Genomic DNA, 6,145 nt, shown 5'->3' on the forward strand with positions numbered 1-6,145 from the left:
GCATGGCACAGAATTTTTCTTCGTGTTCTCGTTTTGAGCTTTGTATTGTCCTAGGTGTTTCTTTGGATTGTGGTTGGCCTAGGGCCCTTAGCCATGGTTCAAGCCACACCTTAGTATGTTGGGAAGAGGCTATGGTTGGTGGTTCAAGCCCCAATGGCCATTAGCCTTGTAAACGAATCAAATCAAGCACAGTTGCTGCCGCTGGAATTCTACAGCAACTTTGCCTTCGGTTCAGAGGTCATGTTTGAGTTCTTGTTTAGCTTTTAGCCTATGGCCTTGGACAGGACAGTGCCTCAATTAGTTAGGAAGGTCATGTTTTTGGCCGTTCGTAATTTGGTTAAGTTTAGAGGTCGTACGAGAATTTACGGTGAAATATACCAAAGTGACTCTCGAAAGAGCGTTTCATGATTTTGGCCACCATGCACAATTTTCGTGTATTACACCCCTTGGTATTTATTTTCCATCATTTAGGTGTATTTTAATAATGACTAAACGATGGTTCGAGGTTGGTTCGGGTTGGTGCGGAGTCATGGTTAGATACTAATTTTGTTGGGCGTAATTGTCTCGTTTTTTGTTCGGTTATGAAGTGTTGGTCAAGTTAAGTTCATTTGCACGTTTCTCATGTTAAAATTAGGTCGCAGCGAGTCTGGGAACGCTCCAACCCATTTGGTAAAAACAGGATTATAATTATATTACGTGCAAAAATAGAAAATGTTTATTTTTTAGATATATGTGACATGTCTTGTGACCACCTCACGCTTATGGGATTCAGCTTATGGGATTATTACTTCACCCGGTGACTTACGACCGGTTCATGTTCATGTATGGGTACGGATATCCAGTCCAAGGGCTATGCTGATCTCTACTGCCCAGTATACTGTGGTTTAGTCTGATCAGACGATTCATGTTATGTTATGGGCCACTTGCGTAGAACATGATCTCAACAGAAAATTATGATATGATATTTTATGACAGGTCTCTATCGAGCAAAAATTTTACGTACGATTTTCAGTTATGCACGTATTTATAATTATTCATGACACGACTTTCATGTTACGCTTTACGATATGATATTTTTACGTTACGCCGAATTTTATGATATATTTATTGTTATCCATGATATATGCATGCTGAGTCTTTAGACTCACTAAACTTGATTGTTGTAGGTACTTATGAGGTCGGGACCGAGGGCGGGAACCAGTGAACTAGCTTGGGTTGACAGTAGTAGGAACCCGAGGACCTCATTTTTATCATTTACTATTTATGTTCAAACTCAGTGTTTACTTTGAAGAAATATTTTAAGTTGTGGTTTTGAAAACATTATTTACTTCCATTGCTACTTTAAACATTAAATCTTTTATCAGTTTATTTATGAATGAGGCATGTTATTTATTTAAAGAGAAAAAATTTAAACTATTCCGCAAATTTTCAAATACAAAATACGAGCCTCTACATAAATCATATTTAACATATAGTCATGCATGACACATAATTCATTAAGCAATTAAATCAATTAATTACTCATTTTCATATTTCTTATATTTGCATGCAGTTTGGGTTATGTCGTCTTAATTTTGGACCTTACACAATCACTTAACTAAAAATAGTATGGAAATAAACTGAGAGATAAATTTGAATCTTTTGGCTTGGATACTGTATAAACTGAAGGTTTGAAATAGTGAATAAGAAAAATTAGCACAAGGATTTTTCTGGATGTTCGGAGACTTCAACTGCTCCTACATCATCCTTTCTATCTCAAAGATAGGATTTTACTAAAAATCTTTGATTAATACAACAAGATGTAATAACTCTGTAACGCCCCAAATTCAACGACTGTCATCAGTGTATCAAGACGAGTTTTTCAGCATGCTTATGTCCTCACTCACACGCACCTTAGGAAACTTCCCAAGGGTCACACATTCTAGAATTGCTCCAAGTGAAGCACGCTTAACTTTGGAGTTCTTCTGTGATGAGCTACCGAAAAGAAGATGCGCCATCTTAATATGAGTATTACATATCAAATATTTTAAGCCTTCCTAATATGTACAATCGCTTACATGAACAATTTCGGAATCTCTCTCCTTTCGGTGTAAGATCGGTTCATTCATGTTCCCTCCGCCTAGAAGCCTAACAAGAGCCGCTCATTGTCCGTGCAACCTCATGGAACCGGCGATCACCCCCGTCCTCTTCGGCCCCGGACCTCACATGCCCACCGACTTCCGCTTGGTTCGTTCCCGAACAACGTCGTACTAGGATAAGTCGGGTCTGATACCATCTGTAACGCCCCAGATTCGACGATTGTCCTCACTGTATCAAGACGAATCTTTCTAGCGTGCTTCTGTCCTCACTCACACGCATCCTAAGAAACTTCCCAGGGGATCACCCATCCCAGAATTGCCCAAGTCAAACATGCTTAACTATGAAGATCTTATGTGATGAACTACCGAAAAGAAGATGCACCATCTTGATATGAGTATTGCATATCAAATCTTTTAAGCCCTCTTCAACTGCACAGTCTCATAACTGAACAGTTTCAGAATCCCTCTCCTTCGTGCGTAAGATCGGTTCATTCATGTTCCCTCCGCCTAGAAGCATGCCAGGAGCCACTCATTATCCGTGCAACCTCATGGCATCGGCGATCACCCCCCGCCCTCTTCGGCCCCGAGCCTCACAAATCCACTTCAATGTGGACTTAAACGCTGCCAAATTGAAACCCTTAGCTTCTTTAAACTTACAAATTAATAACTGAATTGCTCAAATAGTAGCTTGACTGCTACGAATAAATCAATGAAGTGTGAGCTTGGATTTGGAATTTCCAAACTATATGTATGCTTAAAATGAATCGCAAGTGACTTGATAACAGTGTTTTTGAGTAGTTATGTAACTGATATTCTCATAAAATCATCATTATTTCACAATTGAACTCCTTAGTTATTTATAGGCTTCGATACGAACGGTAACAATTAATGCATTTAAGAATAGTATATGTTGAATCGTCTTTTTGTCCATGTAGATATTCCTCTAACAATATTACGAGGTATCAGATTGTAGTGTGCCGAATGATTTGCTCAGGTACGGAATGTCAGTTTGTCTGCTAGAATTCAAACTGTAACTGATGACGTGGACAATTGATTAGGAGTTAAATTGATTGATAGATCAATTTGGCTGATCTATATTTGGTAATCAGTTCTAACTGATTTTTTTCCAGTTTGAAAGCTCTGTTAACTTTAGTTTGAGTTCAGTTCTGCAAATTTCACGTTAAGTTCTGATCTTTAATTCTGATATCGATCAGTTTGTCAATCTCCGAATGAACTTTTGTTTATTAACTTCAGTTCCACTTAATCCTATTTCAATTTCGATAAGTCTTCTTCAGTTCTATGATCAGTTTTGTGCTTACAGGTCGGTCACAATTCAGTTCTGCTCTTCAGTTTGGTTACTAGTTGGTTTCTCAAACTTCGAAACTTATCATTTCACAACATAGGAAGTTGATCAGACTAGCACCAACAAAAACGAGCCCGAGCTCTCAACTTAGCACGAGTAGTATAAGAAGACTTAGAAAATCAGGGATCCTATCTGTGTCCTCACATCGTGATCACTGGCCGAGCACTTCGGGACAAGCGTCAATCCTGGGCCCACGGGTATGCGAGACCATACTCTGAAATCATTTTCATGTGACTCAACATACTTAAGAGTGACGTGACAAGACTAGAAGCACTATAGGCTCTCGGATGTGACAGTGTTAGGGGGCAGGACATGGACAGTCATCTTGCCATAAGGAGTATTCGTGCACTGAAAACATGTTTATCAATTATCTTTTTCCCTATAAATATTCATGTTTGCTCTATCATTTGGGACATTCACTTAATATTTATCAGAAACATTCATTATATACTCCATATATAGCACTCTCATTTTCTTTGCTTGAATACTCCATTAATGCCTTAGTTTTTGGAATGGTTAAGCCGGATACATTTTTGGGTTCGCCATTGATGTTTTTTGATTTCCAAGTGCGAATGTCACTTAACAAAAAGATCCATTTGTCCGGTGACCAACATTCTCAAAAAAAAAAAAACGAACCAGGTCGGCTTTCCCAATTTACTCCGGTGACATAATCTATTATGGAGTATTATAATCAGGAGTATTCTCTGATTGCACAAATTCAATACCTCCTGGGAAATACTTTCTAATTACGCATACGTATATATATACGTGTATATATATATATATATTTATATATATATATATATATATATATATATATATATATATATATAGTGTGATATTTTCAAATACCAAAAATATCACTATCAAATTACATAAAATACTCAATTTTTTTAATAAAAAATATTATAAAAAATTATTTTAGTAAATATGTAACTCATTTATAATCAACATTTCTCTATTCACTTTCAAAATTCTTTAAAATTTTTAAAAATATTTATATTTATCTATATTTTAAAATTTTAAATTAATATATCACTCCTAATGAGAAAAATAAAAAATTAATCTTTTTCTTAATTTTGCACCATCACACATATGTTTCAGTATTCCAATCAAATTAAATTTATAACCGCCTCATTTCTCTATATTTAGTATTATCGTTAATTTTGCATACACCATGTCCACAGTTATTTGGAAAGTTTCATTTTTTTAGTAAACTTTTGAGATAGAGTTAGACTCAAATCGTCTCATAGGATTGGAGTGCCTATTTCTAAGATTAGAGGGGGTAGAGTGCAACGTACTGTTTCAGGTTGTTTAGTTCGATAATTATTGTACTACAACTTGTGGCTTTGTATTCCATTTGTACTCCACCATTGCCTAAAAATGTGCATCTTTGACATGTACTTTTTTGGTGTGTACTTTTTTTTTTTTTTTTTTGAAAAGTTTGGTGTGTACTTTTGCGTACTGCATATATATACTTTATTCTTTATATATATAATTGTATTTCAATTTAGGCATTCATATTTCCATTTCTCATCTCCCTAGAGTTAGAGGTACCCACTAATTCTTAACATTTTTTTAGTCGAAATTTTTTTATTTGCAATTATTATTGTTATTATATGATTTATCCAAGCGGGAGCTAAAACTTTTGGGGTGGAAATGAGTATATTATAGGTCATGTTATATTCTTTTTGAATTAATTATAAAGTTTAAAATCATTGTTTTAGAGTTAGTTCAATAAGATAGATAGATTTTAAATTTTATCTGTCTGATTGCGTATTTTATATAATTACAAATAGAGGCTAATGACTTTTCTTTTTCTTTTTCTTTTTCTTTTTATATATTTATCAAAAATATGATTTCTTCATCCTAATTTTTAAAATTTTAATTTGGTCTCTCTCTACCATTTTCCCGGCTGAAATTCAATGTTACTTATGTGATGTCTCATAGTAGCCTACACCCTTAATTTTAGGATATACACTTTCTTTTTGTCCTTGGTATTAGTTAGCAGCTGAGTAAGTATAAGAATTGGTCCTGGAGATTGGCCTATGTTGATTCTTGATCATCCGATTTTCTCAAACTTGGTGTTGGATTATTTCATCCGAATGTTGAACAATCGATGTCGTCATGTTAATAATATCTGATCGAAATTCTGCTTAGGCCAATTTCAAGGATTAATTCTTTCTTTCCTAAGCTCTATATATACAAAAGTTTGTTGTCCAAAGAAATAATAAATAGTATAACAAAATGCACAATCTAGTGCTTAACATAATCAAACATCATCTTACCATAGAATAATTAATTTGTCAAGATCCATGGCATATATAACACGTCCGTACACACACAGCGTATACATACATACATATATATATACATACACATATATATATATACATATATATATATAGATTATACATTACATTATATTATCTACACAGTGTATGTGAAAGAACTTAGCCAAGTTTATCCATAAAATGAGATTCAAAATTGCCCAATTTCCGACCTCACAATACAGCACAATCATCAAATCCCACGTCAAAGGATAGCAATCCAACCAAGCCAGTAAGATTGTTTCAATCGGATATCCAATCATCCATTATCTGATCAATCACCAATCTACCAACAGACCACACACACTGTAATCACATCCTCTTCTCCGCATATTAAATCCCACCTCAAATTCCAATCAATTCTTGATTTCCAA

This window comes from Primulina eburnea, chromosome 7 (assembly GCF_022965805.1).
Source record: "Primulina eburnea isolate SZY01 chromosome 7, ASM2296580v1, whole genome shotgun sequence".
Taxonomy (NCBI): domain Eukaryota; kingdom Viridiplantae; phylum Streptophyta; class Magnoliopsida; order Lamiales; family Gesneriaceae; genus Primulina; species Primulina eburnea.